Here is a 17955-nt window from a genome sequence, read left to right on the forward strand (position 1 = left end):
TCTAGTATAGAACTGAGACCCAAATTCATATCAGACTTCATCTATGGTATCTTGCTCAATTCTTTAAAACAACCCTGAATCAAAACTGTAACAAGATCAACTTCACACCCACTTGACTGTCTCTAGTTTAAAAAGACAGTTAATAACAAATGCTGGTGAAGATGTGGAGAGAGACACAACCCCCTCATAGATGGTAATAGAAACATAAAATGATGTGGCTGCCTTGGAAAACAGTCTGATGGTTCCTCACAAAGTCAAACACAGAGTAACCACGTAATCCAGCAACCTACTCCTGCCAGACACCCAGGAGAAATGAAAGCATGTGTTTATACAAAAAACTGTCCAGGGTGTTCACAGCAGCGTTATTCAAAATAGCCAAAAAGTAGAAATATCCCAAATGTCCATCAATGAATAAATACATGAATAAAATGTGGTATATCCATACAATGGAATATTATTTCACAATAAAGAGGGATAAAATACCGACATATGCTACAGCACAAAAGAACCATGACAATATCACACCAAGTGAAAGAAGCCAGACACAGGAGGACACACGGCGCCCAAGTCCCATTCTACATGGAATGCCAGAATAAGCAGCTCCGTAAGACAATATAGACAAAAACAGAATAATGGTTGTTAAGAGCTGGGGAAGTACGGAATTGGGACTGACTGTGAATGGGTATGGAGTTCCTCTGGGTATGATGGAAATATTTTAAAATTAGACACTGGTGGTAGCTGTAAAACATAATGAATGCGTTAAAAACCACTAAACTATACGATGTAAAGTGGTGGATTTTATGTTATATGAAGGTATAACTCAACTGAAGAAAGAGTCGGCGACGTGCCACTTTGTACAAAGTGGTCTGGTGTAGTCCTTGCTGGCTTACAATGTTCCGAGCACTACACAGGCAGGACAGAGGCTCCCTCTTGGTGGCCGAGGCTTACTCTGACTTTCCTTTTGTCAAACTGTTTGCAAGGAGAATGAATTCCGTACTTGATTCTGTCTCCTATCCCTGGGGCATATGGTTTGACTAGAAAGTAAATTTACATAGCCACATTGATTGCACTGAGAACATAAACATTGTAAAGAATATTTGGAGACAAGCTCTCCTGCAGTCAGTCACTAAATTTACAAACCTGTATACACTTTTAGACCTCTTCCTTCCAGCCATCCTTCCTTCTTCCCATTTCTCGCTCCCCTGCTTCCTAGCAAGGATGTTCTGCCAAAACTAAGCCAAAACCCAGGCATCGTTCCAGTTTGTTCCATCTCCCACCTCTACCTCATCCAAACATTAAATCACTTCCTAATTTAAAAAATAATAATGTATTCCCTCCTCTCTATTGCCACTACTTTAATCCAGGCCCTCTTTATCTCAAGCCTAAATTATTATAAAAGGTATCAAAATCAAACGTCCACAGTCTGCCCAGATCAAGAAACCACAACCCTATGTCACTACCCTGCTGAAAATCCACCCCATGATCGCTTGATAAAGTCCTCGCTTTTTAGCCTGGCAAAGGAGAAACCCATAAATCAGCCTTTATCGTACATTTCTGGCTCTTCGGCCTGTCTTCCACCCACAGTTTACACTTAACTATTGGATGGTGGTCCTCAGACACGTGATCTTACTTCACTCACTACCATGTCTGTGCCCACTGTGTGAAATTCCCTCCTCCTCTCTACCTTATACACACCCAGTTAATTCTCAGTTGTCTGTCAAGCAGACCCTCAACATCACATTATTTGAGAAGCCATTTCCATTCCGGGTGAGGTTAGATGCTCTTCCCTCTTCTGCAGAACTTTTCCTCTCAAACATCAGCAGATTATAGAAAACACCGGTATGGCAGGTGGACTCGACCAGCTCACCCAACAACTCCCACCTGGTAGTATTCCCACCCCTGGGAATCCCCACCTCTTGACTGTGGGCTGGCCCAGTGACTTGCTTCTAATCAAAGGAATACAGCAGAGATGAGGGACAGTCACAACTGTGATTAAGGAGCACAAGCTTGTGCCTCCATCTTACTAACAGGCTGTCTGTCCTGCTGGTTCTGAGGAAGCATGCTACCACATCAGAGAGGTCCGTGTGGCAAGGACCTCAAGCCTATAGCCTATAGCCCACAGCCAGCAAGGAACAGAGTCCCTCGCCTAAAAGCTGCTGAAGAACTGAATCCTGCCGAAAACCATGTCAATAAGCCAGTAGAGGACCCAGATGAACTATGCCTGGCTTTCTGACCCACAGAAAGCAATAATAAATGTGCGTGTTTTAAGCCACTTCACGTGTGGTACTTTTACACAGCAATTAATGCAGGCGTGCCACGTTTTATTGTGCTTCACTTTACTGCACCTCACAGATACTGTGTTCTTTACAAACACAAACGCTGGCAACCCTGCCTTGAGCAAGTCTATCAGTGCGTCTGCCCACTTCATGTCTCTTGGCCACATTTTGGTCATCCTTGCACTATTCCGAACTTTTCATTATATTTGTATGGTGATCTGTGATCAGAGATCATCAGTGTTGTAAGTGCAAAATGATGATGACTCAAAGAAGGCTCAACTGATGGTTAGCACTTCTTGAGCAATAAAGTGTTAAGGTATATACATTGCTTTTTTTAGACATACTGCTATTGCACACTTACTAGACTACAGTATAAGGTGCACATAACTTCTCTGTGCACCAGGAAACAACCAGAATCTCCTGTGACTTGCCTTATGCGATAGTCACTGCACTGCAGGTCTAGACCCGCATCTCCAAGGCGTGCCTGCAGTGCGTGTCACTCTCCATCCCAACTAGGACATAAGCTTCTCCAGGGAAAGGATCCTCTTATTCATCTCCGTGCCTTTACTCTAACCACAGGTCCTTGATGCTCAGTTAGGGTCTCAATAAATATTTATGACCTATTGTTGAGTTGAACCAACCTATCCATGTTTGACAACCGAGCTGCCTTAGCTTGACGGCACCACCTGAAGGCCAACAGAGTGAACTGTGACCCAAATTTGCTTCTCTTTCCTAAACACAGGCAGGTCAATACATCTTCCTTCTTTAGTGATGTACAATGAAGCTGATCTACCTTCAGGAGCATCTCTTTTGGACATGCACAACATAGACGCACGCTTTATATCACTTTCTCCATCTTTTAGTTTCTACTCTGCACCCCCAAAATCTCATCACATATATTGGCTCTCTCTCTCTCTTGTGTCTCTGCTCCTTTCTTCCCCAGCCCCACCCCAACTGTATCACATCTTCTCACTCACTCATATACAACAACTCACAAGCCACTCTAAGCAGTGCTCATTGGTCAAGTTGATACATCTGTATAAGGGAAAAAAACAAGATCCATTCACAAATGATATTAACATAAGAAAGCATTTTAGGAAAAGTTTCTGTAGATCAGATATCTGATTCTAGCACAAAAAGAGAATCATATTTTTTAAACATACAAAAGAATATATATTTGTGCATTCAATTTCTAAAATGGAAAAAGAAACCCTGATGTTAGTTCTTGATGGTTAAAACTCAAGATTCAAAGTCCTCATGAAGATGCAAAGAAATTCTTTAAAACAGAGATGCTAAGCCCCCTGTGAGTGCTGACAGGGTTAAAGATAAGGTAACTGCATTCAATTTTAAGGTAAGTGGAAAGGCAGAAGTGAAGGTGAAAAAAAGGTAGTCAACTCCTCCCAAACCATTTTGCTGCCATGAAAAAATGAGAGCTACCATATTCAACATTTACCCTGGAGAGGCCCAACCTCCTCCAGAAATTTTTTCTCAAAGATTTCACGCCTCCATGAAAATGACACCATAGTTGGGATAAAAGTAGAAAAAAGCAGGTTTTACTCACAAAGAACTCTCTGCTGGAGATTTTATGCTTGAGTTTGAGCAAAAACTATCTTACTATTTTACGATTTCTAGAGAACTAAAGGGCCCAGTGAAATCTCTATGCAATAGGCAGAAGTTAATGTCCCAGATTAGACAAATAAGGCTTTTTGGGAAAAGATTTCATTATTGCACTGAAAAAAATCATAATATGAAAAGATTGAGGACAGGAGGAGAAGGGGGAGATAGAAGTTGAGATGGTCGGATGGCATCACCAACTCAATGGACGTGAGTTTGAGCAGACTCCAGGAGATAGTGAAGGACAGGGAAGCCTGGCATGCTACCGTTCATGGGGTCGCAAAGAGTCAAATATGACTGAGCGATTGAACAACAATGACAACAAATATGAAAAGATATCAGCACATGACCATTCTCTTCAGCAACGCTTCTAGTAGCAAAAATGATGAAAATAATTTAAAAACTATCAATGGGGGACTGGATGAATAAGTAGTTGTACAGTCACACAATGGAATTCTATGCAGGTATAAAAAGGAATGAGGAATATCTATGAATTATGGTACAGTGATCTCTAGGATATATTAACTGAAAGAAGAAAAATGAATTAGTATGCTGCTGCTGCTGCTAAGTCACTTCAGTCATGTCTGACTCTGTGCGACCCCACAGACGGCAGCCCACCAGGCTCCCCTGTCCCTGGGATTCTCCAGGCAAGAACACTGGAGTGGGTTGCCATTTCCTTCTCCAGTGCATGAAAGTGAAAAGTGAAAGGGAAGTCGCTCAGTCGTGTCTGACTCTTTGCGACCCCATGGACTGCAGCCCACCAGGCCCCTACGTCCATGGAATTTTCCAGGCAAGAGTACTGGAGTGGGTGCCATCGCCTTCTCCATTAGTATGCTACCATTTATCTAAGAAATGCAGAATATAAACATGGTTGTGTGTAATTCAACCAATGGTATGAAAACCACAAACATTTTAAATATAGTTAACCATTTGATGGAAGGCATAATATGTAGAAGATATGGATAAAATCTAAACTCCTCTGAATATACCACATTATAAAGATTTTACTTTGTAATATAAATAATTCACATTATTACAACAAAATCAAATCTTTAAAAAGATCAAATCGAAAGTAAAATGAAACAAATGAATATAACTGTATTGAATTAATCACCATTCCACCGTAAGTTTGCTCCATAAAAAGGAACCAATTCAAATGACTTAAAACTCAATAATTTGCCCATTCATCCAAGCAGGATATGCTCTAATGTAAAAGATTTCTGGGAAAAAATATTAAACTGCTTTCAGTGGTGATTCTGAGCCTGCTGTCCATGTGCTGTGGGACAGAGCAAATGAGGGATTACCTTGGTGTTGTTAAGAACCAGGGTCGATGTCATGAGAAGAGGAAATAGAAATATTAAGACTAATGAGGTTAGAGAAAAGGCCCTAAATTTGGATTGGAAGTGTTAGTATAAACTCATGGCACATTTTATCTTTGAAAACATTTATTTTCTGGCTGTGTTCACTTAAAAAGGCAGAAGACAATGATCAGTCCATTAGCAACGATCACTCCATTGCCCAGATCATGTCTGTAAGTATCATCTTTCAATAAAAAGAATTAGGTTCCTGAGAGAAATGACTGACTCCAGATCAGGGGATGAACGTGACGAAACTGGAACATCCTGTCACACCATCAGGCAAACAACCTATCAGAGATGACAAGGAGACAAGGTGGCTATCCAGTAGCCGAAGACAGACCAACTGAGCTTCAGTAAGGACAACAACGGCAGCAGACTGGGGCACGGCTGCTATCTTACAAACCGGTAATAACAATACTAAAAGCATCACGAGTTATCTTTGGAGGAGGCTAGGAAATCAAACCACTATCTTGAAAACTGCCAAGGAAAAGAGAAATCTCAAGCATTTACCCCATCTTTTCCCATTTGGACTGTACCTTGGGATAATCAAATAGTTGATGAGGGAAGTTTCTCTTCAGAGAAGCATTCCAAAAGTTTTATAGAAAGAACAGACCACAAACTTCTGTAACCCCTAATGAACGAATGGATCTAGGCATCAATCATGAAGCAAAAAAACAGAGAAAACCAGACATTACATGCCTCCTGATGGACCTACACAGCACTATAAAGAAGTCTGAATAAGTAAGCCCGAAAGCCAACCAAATAATATACCCCTGAATCTGACTAACAACACAGAAGGAATATAGGGCCAGAAGAACATGGTACATGATACCACAAGGCTGTAATCAACAAAAGCCGGCCTGTGGGAAACTCTGCCAGACAAATGACCCCATTTCTTTAACAAGGAAATTTTAAGGGGGAAAAAAGAAAAAGGAGGTACCTATAGATTAGAAGATACTTAAGAAACATCAACCAACTACAGCCGGTGGTTCTTATTTCAAACATGATTCAAACAACATTTTTTAAAACTAAGACATTTATTAGCTAATTAGGGAAACTTGAGCACTGTCCTGATATTTGATGATATCAAGCAATTATTTTCATTTTTCTACAAGCTAATAGTATTTTGGTTGTTTTTTAAGCAGTCTTTATTTCTTAGACTTGGGAGCTTCCCAGTGGCTCAAGGGTAAAGAATCTGTCTGCAATGCAGGAGATGGGGGTTCAATCCCTGGGTCAGGAAGATCCCCTGGAGAGGGAAATGGCAACCCGTTATAGCATTCTTACTGGGAAAATTCCATGGACAAAGAAGCCTGGCAGCCTACAGTGCATAGGGGTACAGAGTTGGACACGACTAAGCCACTGAGCACGATCTCTTAGAGTTAGTTATGTTTAAAATAATATGATGTTTTAGATTTGCTTTAAAATAATCCCAGAGTAGGGGGGAGAGTGGGTGGTATATGTAAAAGAATAGCCTTAATTTTATAACTGTCGAAGCTGGGCAATGTTTGCATAAAGTTTCACTGCATTACTCTATTTTTGTACACATTTGAACTTTTCCATAATAAAAAATTTAAATGACAAGCCTTCAAAAATCAGTCTGTGGACTTCCCTGATGGCACAGTGGATAAGAATCCACCTGCCAATGCAGGGGACACAGGTTCGATCCCTGGTTTGGGAAGATTCCACATGCCTCAAAGCAACTCCCGTGCTCTAGAGCTCGTAAGGCACAACTAATGAGCCTGTGAGCCATGACTACTGAAGCCGGTGCCCCTAGAGCCTATGCTCTGCAACAAGAGGAACCACTGCAATGATAAGCCCGGCCACTGCAACTAGAGTAGCCCCGCTCTCCGCAGCTAGAGAAAACCCACACACGGCAACAAAAGACCCAGCACAGTCAAAACAAAATAACAAGTTTGCATCTTGTTAACATGTATTGATAGTTATGTTCAAAGCTAATAATATGTGTGTATGTGAGTGTGTGTGTGTGTGTAAAATCATTTTCAAACAACTCTGTGAGGCAGTTACTTTTACAATCCTTAGATAGAGGGAGAAACAGAAGATGAAAGAAGTTAAGCCATGGAACAGTGTGAGCGGTGCACATGAGATTAAGACCTAGGTCTCCCTGACCGGAAATCCCATGTACAGTGGGAAAAACAAAAACTCCCCTACAGATGTTACGTAGAGGGAGACGGGTGCAGAGGATTGTTAACAAGGCACTGGAAGGCAGAGAAGAGCCATAAAGAACACGGAGATACACTGGGGAAAGAGAAACTGAAAGGGCAGCATCCGGAGACCAGAAACTGCTCCCACGCCGGGCGGCACCCACCGCCACACACGGCTCATCGGTGGCGCCGGCACCAACTTCGAAAGCCGCACCAGCGCCGCCGAGCAGGAGCCGCTGCTGCTGTCCCCTCCTTTCTCCCACATCCCAGCGTTTCCTACCAGTACCTCCTCCTTGCAGAATGCAAGTGCAGACCAGCTGGCAAAGGAGTCTGGAAGATGTAGTCTGCAGGCTGCTAGCCCCACGTAATAAAACGGAGAATACGGAAAAGCAGGAATGGAGCTGAGAACCAAAGACCATGAGCACAACCACACTGCTGTGATTTCTTGATTTAGGACTCAGGTGTGGGTAAATTAGGTGAAGGGGATTAAAAGGTACAGACTTCCGGTTTAAAAAACAATGTCAAGGGGATGTAATGTACCACCCAGGGAGTGTAGTCAATAATACTGTAATGCCTTTGTATGGTGACAGATGATTACGAGACTTGCGGTGATCAATTCATAATGTACACAAATATTGAATCATTATGTGGTACATTTAAAACTAATACAATATTATATGTCAATTAAACTTCAATTGTGAAAAAAGAAAACAGAAAAGGAAGCTCTCTTATGTGAAGTTTTACCTCCTTCCTCAATTCTTCCACCGGAACAGCTGCCACAATGTCTGAGGCTGCCTATGACTAGGGGTGCCTATGCAGACCCCTCCAGGTTGTCAGCGAACCTCACCGACAAAGAACGTTTTTTCGAAGAAGGACATAACTTAGTCAACTTAGCTGGAACTATTTTCTTCAAGAAAAATGCCTCACCACCTCGCATTAGCTCCCTCCAACCAAGAATGGACAATTTGTGCATCCAAATATTAAGAACTGCAACTAATTAACACACATCAAGTATATGTGTTAAAATAAGCTACAAGGACATATTGTACAACACAGGGAATACAGCCAATATTTTGTAATAACTGTAAGTGGAGTATAACCTTTAAAAATATGACTCACTATATTGTACACCTGCAACTTATATGCAGGGCTTCCCTTGTGGCTCAGCTGGCAAAGAATCCACCTGCAGTGCAGGAGAACTGGGTTCCATCCCTGGGTTGGGAAGATCCCCTGGAGAAGGGAAAGGCTACCCACTCCAGTATTCTGGCCTGGAGAATTCCATGGACTGTATAGTCCATGGGTCCTAAAGAGTCGGACACGGCTGAGTGACTTTCACTGCTCACTAACTTATATGGTATTGTACATCGACTATACTTCGATTTTAAAAAGGTATCATGTTACTAAGCAAACAGGAACAAGTGAAACATCTTTGTTACTTCAGGAGAATGGGAGGAAATCAACTCATTATTCTAAAAACTGGAGATAAGAGAGAAGACTGACGCAGTTAACCTGCCTTTCCCATACAAACTGTATCCCAGGGAAACCAACTAACTGATGAGGGGAAGTTTTTCTTCTTAGAGATGTTGCAGCTAATGAGTGAAGGAAATGATGGAACAAGAATTTCAGCATTTGACACCCCCACTGTGGAATGCATGTAAGCAATGATCATTAAGCCTACTTACAGTGGTTTAGTCACTAAGTCGTGTCTGACTCTCTGCGACCCCATGGAGCCCATCAGGTTCCTCTGCCATGTAATTCTCCAGGTAAGAATACTGGAGCGGGTTGCCATTTCCTTCTCCAGGGGATCTTTCTGATCCAGGGATTGAACCCAGGTCTCCTGCACTGCAGGCAGATTCTTTATCACTGAACCACCAGGGAAGACCAAGACTTCGCATCAATGCAAAAAGACAATCACAGCAAAAGCAAACAAACCTCTCCCACATTGTGTATTTCCTGCTGTAAGAACACAATATCACTGAAAGTATATTCTCACCCCACTTCCAACTCCCCCAAATTGAACATAATCAATCAAACCTCTAAATCTAACTGCATTCTAGCAACCACAGAAGGCAGGGAAACATGTTACTTTTTGCCAGGAATGCAAAAAGGTAAAGTGCAGACTGGGGAATAGATACAGGACAAACCCAAGGTCCTAAACAAAGTAACTGCAAGAGGAGAAAGAGAGGAGGAGGATGCGGAACCTATACATTAAGGGAGACTTAAGAGCCAGGCTTCAGCAATATGTGAACCGTGAACTTCCAGATGTTCAAGCTGGTTTTAGAAAAGGCAGAGGAACCAGAGATCAAATTGCCAACATCTGCTGGATCATCAAAAAAGCAAGAGAGTTCCGGAAAAACATCTATTTCTGCTTTATTGACTATGCCAAAGCCTTTGACTGTGTGGATCACAATAAACTGTGGAAAATTTTGAGAGAGATGGGAATACCAGACCACCTGACCTGCCTCTTGAGAAACCTATATGCAGGTCAGGAAGCAACAGTTCGAACTGGACATGGAACAACAGACTGGTTCCAAATAGGACAAGGAGTACGTCAAGGCTGTATATTGTCACCCTGCTTATTTAACTTCTATGCAGAGTACATCATGAGAAACGCTGGGCTGGAAGAAGCACAAGCTGGAATCAAGATTGCTGGAAGAAATATCAATAACCTATGCAGATGACACCACCCTTATGGCAGAAAGTGAAGAAGAACTAAAAAACCTCTTGATGAAAGTGAAAGAGGAGAGTGAAAAAGTTGGCTTAAAGTTCAACATTCAGAAAACTAAGATCATGGCATCTGGTCCCATCACTTCATGGGAAATAGATGGGGAAACAGTGGAAACAGTTTTAGACTTTATTTTTGGCGGCTCCAAAATCACTGCAGATGGTGATTGCAGCCATGAAATTAAAAGACGCTTACTCCTTGGAAGGAAAGTTATGACCAACCTAGATAGCATATTCAAAAGCAGAGACATTACTTTGCCAACAAAGGTCTGTCTAGTCAAAGCTATGGTTTTTCCTGTGGTCACGTATGGATGTGAGAGTTGGACTGTGAAGAAAGCTGAGTGCCGAAGAATTGATGCTTTTGAACTGTGGTGTTGGAGGAGACTCTGGAGAGTCCCTTGGACTGCAAGGAGATCCAACCAGTCCATCCTAAAGGAGATCAGTCCTGGGATTTCTTTGGAAGGAATGATGCTAAAGCTGAAACTCCAGTACTTTGGCCACCTCATGCGAAGAGTTGACTCATTGGAAAAGACTCTGATGCTGGGAGGGATTGGGGGCAGGAGGAGAAGGGGACGACAGAGGATGAGATGGCTGGATGGCATCACTGACTCGATGGATGTGAGTCTCAGTGAACTCCAGGAGTTAGTGATGGACAGGGAGGCCTGGCGTGCTGCAGTTCATGGGGTCACAAAGAGTCGGACACAACTGAGCAACTGAACTGAACTGAACTAAGAGACATACCAACCAATTGCAATGAGTAGACATTTTATGGAAACCAAAACAAACCGTAAAATACAAGAAGACAATTAGAAAATGTGATTGATACTAAGTAGCTGCTGTTGACTGAGTGTTTGTGCCCCCCCCTAATACATATGTTGAAATCCTAACTCCCATGTGACATTAGGAGGTAGGAGCACAGGGAAGGGCTTAGATTATAAGCATAGATCCCTCACAAATGGGATTAGTGTCCCTATAAAAGTGACCCCAGGGAACTCCTTCACTCCACCCTCCATGTGAGGACACGATGAAATGACTGTCTATGAACCAGGAAGCAGTTCCTCACCAGACACAGAATCTGCAGGCCCCTGACCTTGGACTTCCGACCTCTGGAACCCTGAACTGTGAGGGCAAGTCCATAAGCCACCCAGTCTAGGGTATTTTTGTTATAGCAGCTGGAACTAAGAGTAGTTATTAAACCTTTTGGTATATATATAAGGTTTTACGATTTTTTGAAACAAAGAATTCTTGGATTTTAAAGATACAGACTGAAATATTTGTATAAAATAGAAAATAAGTGCTTAAGAGAAACGAGACACTTGCGTGCCTCTGGAGGTGAAACAGCGCAGTGAAGAGAGCAGTGGCAGTAGCTCTGGGTCCGCAGCAGTGGGTCCTGGCCAAGCCCCCGGAGAGTCCTGCACCCCAGCTCTGTCCCTCCCAACGCGGGGCGAAACACCGCCTGAGCCCCTCACCTCCTCAGAACCCCGTAGGTCACTTAGGAAACGATTCCCCAAGGGGAGCTCACAGGCTCTTCCTCAGCTGCTTCACCACCTTCTCATTAAACCCACTTCTCCCGAAGGACACGCATACAAACGAAACGCTAGTTCTAATTCAACTGTATGTTTCTTTCACGACACTGTAAATCTATTCCAGCCACACAATGGGCCAATTCCTTTTTTGGGGCTAACCTAGAAACCTAAATGCCACATATAACATTGTTTCTATATGAAAACCCTTTCCTAAAAGTATGTTTGTCGTATAATCTGCATATAAGAGGGTCACCGTTTACATCGTTGTTTTTGTTTAGTCCCTCAGTCGCAGCCAACTCTTTGCAACCCTGTGGACGGTAGCCCACCGGGCTCCTCTGTCCTTGGGATTCTCCAGGCAAGAATACTGGGGTGGACTGCCATCCTCCAGGGGATCTTCCAGATCCAGGGATCAAATCTGTGTCTCCTGCATTGCAGGCGAATTCTTTACCACTGAGCCATCTGGGAAGCCCTCCTTTTACATTAATTCAAAGCATTTCCTGATTCTTTTTTCAGTTTCAATGTTCTCATCTTTGACACACAAAACTGATTTTAGTCATGTGCTCTTCTTTCTCCCTTCTTGAAAATCTCCACCAACAACCGGCAGGAGAGAATTTGCTTGCCTCATTCCTCCCAGCCAGGTCCCTGGGAGGTGAGGGGCGAGGAGCACACTCCTCCCAAAAGGGTGAAGAGGAAATCTCCAAGATCAGAGACAGAAAGTCCTGATGCCTCACTCCCCTAGTGGGCCTGACCTCTGCAGGCAGAGGTGCTGGGCTCTCACCCAGGTGGCAGCTCACCTGGGTTCCACGTGTGGCTGACAGCATGGGCAGAGAGGCTGACCACATGAACACAACAGATCCCCTGCTCTGTTCTCCATCTGGCCATCACCGTCTTGGCTATCCCTCTCTCTAGAGAACTCTGGAAAGGAAATGTTGTAGCCAGAGTCTGTATCAGACTGTGGGGAAAAAAGAAACTTCTAGCTCCGGCTCAGTTCACAACACTACAGATGCTACTGAAACAACACCCAAGGGAACGCCTTTTGCTTTGTTCACAGTCACCCAGCTTCTAGACTTTCCATCAGTTTCTTAAGCTGAAAATGGAAATGCCTCAGATGACCCAAAGACCACTTGTAGGTGAGATCTAAGCTGTTAGGTCACCATGTGGGTACTTCAGTCACTTCAGTCATGTCTGACTCTGTGCGACCCTATGGGCTATAGCCCTCCAGGCTCCTCTGTCTGTGGGATTCTCCAGGCAAGAATTCTGGAGTGGGTTGCCATTTCCTCCTCCAGAGGACCTTCCTAATCCAGGGATCAAACCAGCATCTCTTATGTCTCCTGCACTGGCAGGTGGCTTCTTTACCACCAGTGCCACATTGCTTGGGTCCTTACCAGCCTTCATAAACCGCTACCTTCCTCTCCATTTGGTGAGTGCCCTTGACGCTTCCCCAGCAGGAACCCTGAGGAGGACAAAAGCCCCATCTACCCTGAAGTCATCACCTTTCAGGTTCAGATCTTTAATGTTATTTGTGGTTCTGACGTCAGAAAATGGCACTTTTTTTTATCCACGTTAACCTGCGTGATATGTTACTAAAAAGTCTTCCTATAAAAGTTTCCAAAATTGGGGGTCTTCCCTCCTTTTTATGACTCACACAGGCAACTGAATCCCTGTAGCTAACCATTATACCTTCCCCTCTAGGAGGCAACAGTGCATCACAGTTCCAACAATATAGTACATCTGACAGCTACATCATACAGAAATGTTGCAACACAAAAACCAACAGAGCTTTTGCCAACTGGCTTTAAGCTCAATTATAGACCAAAACTTCAGGTGATACCAAACAAGAATTTCATATGAAACCACCTCAACATAACACCACAGCCCTTCAAAGGCAGAAGGGTTATGCAGGTCCAACAGTCAAGGAACCCAAATGCCAGCCTGGGCCTTTCACTGTCAAGATTCTACTGTGTCATCTCCTTTGGAAATCCAATCGACAGAGGCCACACCCAGCGGTTTCCAAAGCTTCAGGGTAACACAGTGCTCAGGACTCAGTCTTGTCTGACTCTTTGGCACCCCATGGACTGCAGCCCACCAGGCTCTTCTGTCGATGGGATTCTCCAGGCAAGAATACTGGCATGGGTTGCCATGCCCTCCTCCAGGGGGTCTTCCCCAGCCAGGGATCAAACCCATGTCTCCTGTGTCTCCTGCATTGGCAGGTGGGTTCTTTACCACTGAGCCACCTAGGAAGTCTCAGGGTAACACGTCTATATGTAAGTCCAGTTAGTCACCTACATTGGTCAAATCAATCGATTTGAAAGTGGGATACATTTTCCAATAGAAAATGTATTTCAACAATATCTAAATCTAAATCAACAAAATTTTATCTTAATTACCAAAACAGAAATCAGAGCAACCATGAGGTTATTAGCAGCTAGTATTTGTACAATATTTACAAAGTGCCAAGTAACATGGGTAATATGTTCTGCCAAAGCATCTCCAATTTTGTATGCATTTTACATTCTCCACTCATTTCAAAGCAATGCTCTAGTTTGAGCTAATACAGGGAGTGACAGTGGGTCTGTAACAGGAAAAACCTCATCCACTAGGCCCTCTGATTGCTCTTCCCTGCACTCCAGTGTTCTTGCCTGGAGAATCCCAGGGACGGGGGAGCCTGGTGGGCTGCCATCTATGGGGTCACACAGAGTTGGACACAACTGAAGTGACTTGGCAGCAGCAGCAGCAGCCTCACCACCACGCCACTCTGTTCTAAACTGCAGTTCCAGCACTAGCCATGCTTGGGCCTTCCAGCCTGTGTGAGAGGCAACGAAGCAGTGGTTAAGAACTTCGGAGTTGGATTCGGACATCTCCTATTTAAATTTCAGCCCTCATCTAGAAGGATGCCTTGTGACTCTTGCAGCCCTGTCTTCCTCCTTTGTAAAATAAGAAGGGTAATTTGTAGCTCATAGTGCTTTTATATAGATGGGTAAAACAATGTATCGATATATAAAGTGCTCTGCAAATAGCAAGATTTAATAGCTCATGTTACCAGATCTATTCTACACACCTTGTTGCAAAATGTACAAACCACACAAGGAAACTGGAATCACCTTGGAAACAAGACCCAACCGTGACACGCTTTCTTCCAGTGATGGATGATCCAAGAGCAAAGTCATCTCCTGATGCTTATGAAATCAGTCACAGGCCCCTAAACGATTCTGCCTGAGGAGGCACAGAGGAGGAGCTGAAAAAGTTGATGGCAAAGAATGAAGCAGCAAAATCCTGAGTAAAAACTGGCTTTTATCTGCCAGTGGGAGAAGAGAGAAACCAGGGGGAAAGGAGCAGCAACCAAATCTAAACTAACCTATATTGCAACTTACTAAAAAGTGGTGTTTTCCATTAAAACATAATAGCTACCCAGACTTTCACTGTAAGATATTGGTAACACCTATGTTTTTATACTTTTAATTTTTGCTTTATATTGGAGTATAGCTGATTTACACTAGTGTGTTAGTTTCAGGTGTACAGCAGTGATTCAGTTATATATATGTGTGTGTGTGTGTATCCATTATATTTCAGATTCATTTTCCATATAGGTTATTAAAGAATATTGAGTATAGTTCCCTGTGCTATACAGTAGGTCCTTGTGGATTATCTATATACATATAGTAGGGTAACACTTATTCTTTAAAAAAAATTTTTTTTTTATTTTATATGGGGTATAGCCAATTAACAATGAGAGTTTCAGGTGGACAGTGAAGGGACTAAGCCACACACAGACATGTATCCACTCCCCCCAAACTCCCCTCCCATCCAGGCTGCCGTCTAACAACACTGAGCAGAGTCCCATGTGGTAACACCTGAAATATTTTTGCATGTTTTAAATATGCCTATTCTTGAGTGAAAATATAAGCTTAAAAACACATTATAAACTCACTTATTAATGTTTTGAGACTGTGGAAAGAAGGTATAGGGAGCAATAAACCAAGTAAAAATAGAGTAAATTTGGCTAAGCTTGGTTTTTACTTAGGGAACTTCTTGCTTAGACTGCATTCACCCCACCCCCAATCTCTGAGATCATGGGGAGAGGGGTCAGTGGGCAAGGAACAGAGGAAATGACAGAAACATGCCTGTTATGGGTGGAACTTCTGAATGCTCCCCCCCCAATTCCTATGTTGCAGCCCTAACCCTGATGATATTTGGAGGCAATTGGGTTTAGATGACATCATGAGGGTGGGATCCCCATGACAGGATTAGCATCCTTCTAAGAGGAAGGAGAGAGACCACAGTTTGCTTGCTCTCAGCCATGTGACACAAGGAGATTCGGAAGCCAGGCAAAGCGCTCTCACAAAGCACCTTGACCTTGGCCTTCCCAGCCTCCAGAATGGGAAGAAAGAAATGTCTGCTGTTTATTTCACTGATGCGGACCCAGGTACGATCCCTGGTTGGGGAACTAAGCTCCCCCAAGCCACAAAGTGCTGTCAAAATAAATAAAACAGAAATGTATGTTCTTTAAGCCACTCTGTTTATGGCATTTTGTTAGAGCAGCCCCCACCCCACCCCTGAGCTAAGAGAATGTCTAAGCAGAGTCAGGGTGGAGAGTGGACTGAAGATGAAGAGATGTTTTCAGCAGTATCTTAGAAGTCTGCACACAAGATCAGTGGATATACTTTAATATCATTAATCATCCAACAAGAGAAATACACAATACACTAAGTGACCATTTAAAAATGCCATTATTTTAAACAATTATCAAAATTACCCATCTCGATTTGAACTTCCCAGGGTATCTCCAATGGCGTTGGACATCTTTTAGAACTGGTTATAGAAGGCCTTCTGGGATACGGTCAGGATATATTCTCCCTTGTTCTGGAAAACCTCGATCAATGGACTTCCTTGCCCTCTGGTTTCCAAATGTGTTTGGACAAAGATGGTACCAAGCTGGAGATCAATGAAAGGGAGGACGACAGGGGTATTTACAGGTATTTATTCCTGGAGGTCCCCCAGCTCAGCCACAGGCCTCCAGTCACTGCATTCTTCTGCAAGGCCACAGCTTTCGGGGGCTGCCCTACCCTATACGGTTGGTTTCTCAGGTCCCCATAACCACCCCCTTCTGCACTTCTTCTCGGTGGTAACAGTGCACTCTTTTTCTAGTCTTAGGATGCTTCTTCATCATTTGCTAATTTCCTTTCATTTTGCCAACACACCTGAATAGTCCCTTCATTACATTATTTCCTTACACTTTTGTGGACACACAACCTGTTTCCTGTCCAGACACCATCTGCTCAGGTCTGAGGAAGGGCTGGTTGGTTGGTCTTGCCTCACTTAGGTGCAGGGTTTTCTTGCAGCCTTTGACTGCTCACCAGCATCTCCCTTTTTCCCCCAACCAGAAGACTCAACCCAGTTCAACAGCCTGTTCGCTTTCTGAGCCCCTGGATTTTAGACTTTACTTGCCCCCTCGGCTCTGAAGAAGCTGCTCCTCCCCCAACCCTGCTGGTTTCCCAGACCCTAAACTCTCTCTTCCCTGGTGCTACAGGACTCTTCCCACCTCCCTCCCATTCTGATTCCTAGCCTTCACCCATCATAACCTGGTCCCGCAGGAGCTGCCCGGCTCTCACCAGCACATCCTGCTCTGCGGCAGCCCACGTCCTGCCTCGTGTCCACCAGGGTGGGATTCAGCAGAAAAGCATCACCTCTGAAAAGGAGCAGTTTGCTCTCTTACTTTCTGATTTAAGGACAGATTTACCAAAGTCCAAAGGGAGCATTACCTGACAGGTCTTTCTTTTTTTTTTTCAGGGATATATCTCCTTTTTCCTTATTAGATCTACTTAGCTAATTTTATCAGGTAAGTTATTTCAATATTACATAAAACTTCATGGAAAAGATGTTACAGAAGAACCCATGGATGGTCCTCATTGTCTTCACCATCACTGGCCTCAGCGGCAGCATTAATGGTAGGACTCCACCCTTAAAAGCATTCTACAAAGTGCTTTCAAGTTTACTCTTTTTAAGTCACAAAGTCTTTACAAGTAGACAGATCATATATTGTTTTTATTTTGAAGATATGAAAACTGAAGTATAGAAAAGGCATTAAACTTTTTCATGATGAATTAACCAAGGAAATAGGGCTTCCCAGGGGACTCAGTGGTAAAAGAATCCTCCTGCCGACCCAAAAGATGCTGGTTCGATCCCTGGCTCGGGAAGATCCCCTGGAGGAGGAAAGGACAACCCACTCCCGTATTCTTGCCTGGAGAATTCCATGGACAGAGAAGTCTGGCCAGCTATAATCCACGGAGTTGCAAAG

The 17955-nt window shown here is 43.4% G+C and overlaps 1 protein-coding gene and 1 long non-coding RNA gene across 10 annotated transcripts in view; both read right to left on the reverse strand.

Moving 5' to 3' along the window:
• PDE8B (phosphodiesterase 8B) overlaps positions 1-17955 on the reverse strand; it is a 298935-nt gene that overhangs the window by 200241 nt on the left and 80739 nt on the right. Inside the window, exon 1 of one of the 9 annotated variants that reach the window (XM_086323156.1) lies at positions 1696-1713. The exons of the other annotated variants lie outside the window; for them this stretch is intronic. The gene's annotated coding sequence lies outside the window, so the exon portion shown is untranslated. Of the gene's footprint in view, positions 1-1695; positions 1714-17955 lie in introns of those variants that run through there. 9 annotated transcript variants of the gene reach the window in all.
• Positions 16309-17348, reverse strand: LOC147365403 (uncharacterized). Its single transcript, XR_015135535.1, has 2 exons — positions 17270-17348; positions 16309-16592 (listed from the first exon to the last, which is right to left on the reverse strand). It is a non-coding gene; the product is annotated as an uncharacterized LOC147365403 (long non-coding RNA).

The sequence above is a fragment of the Bos grunniens genome, chromosome 10 (genome assembly GCF_055505025.1).
Source record: "Bos grunniens cultivar Pamir isolate PY7600 chromosome 10, Bosgru_T2T1.0, whole genome shotgun sequence".
Taxonomy (NCBI): domain Eukaryota; kingdom Metazoa; phylum Chordata; class Mammalia; order Artiodactyla; family Bovidae; genus Bos; species Bos grunniens.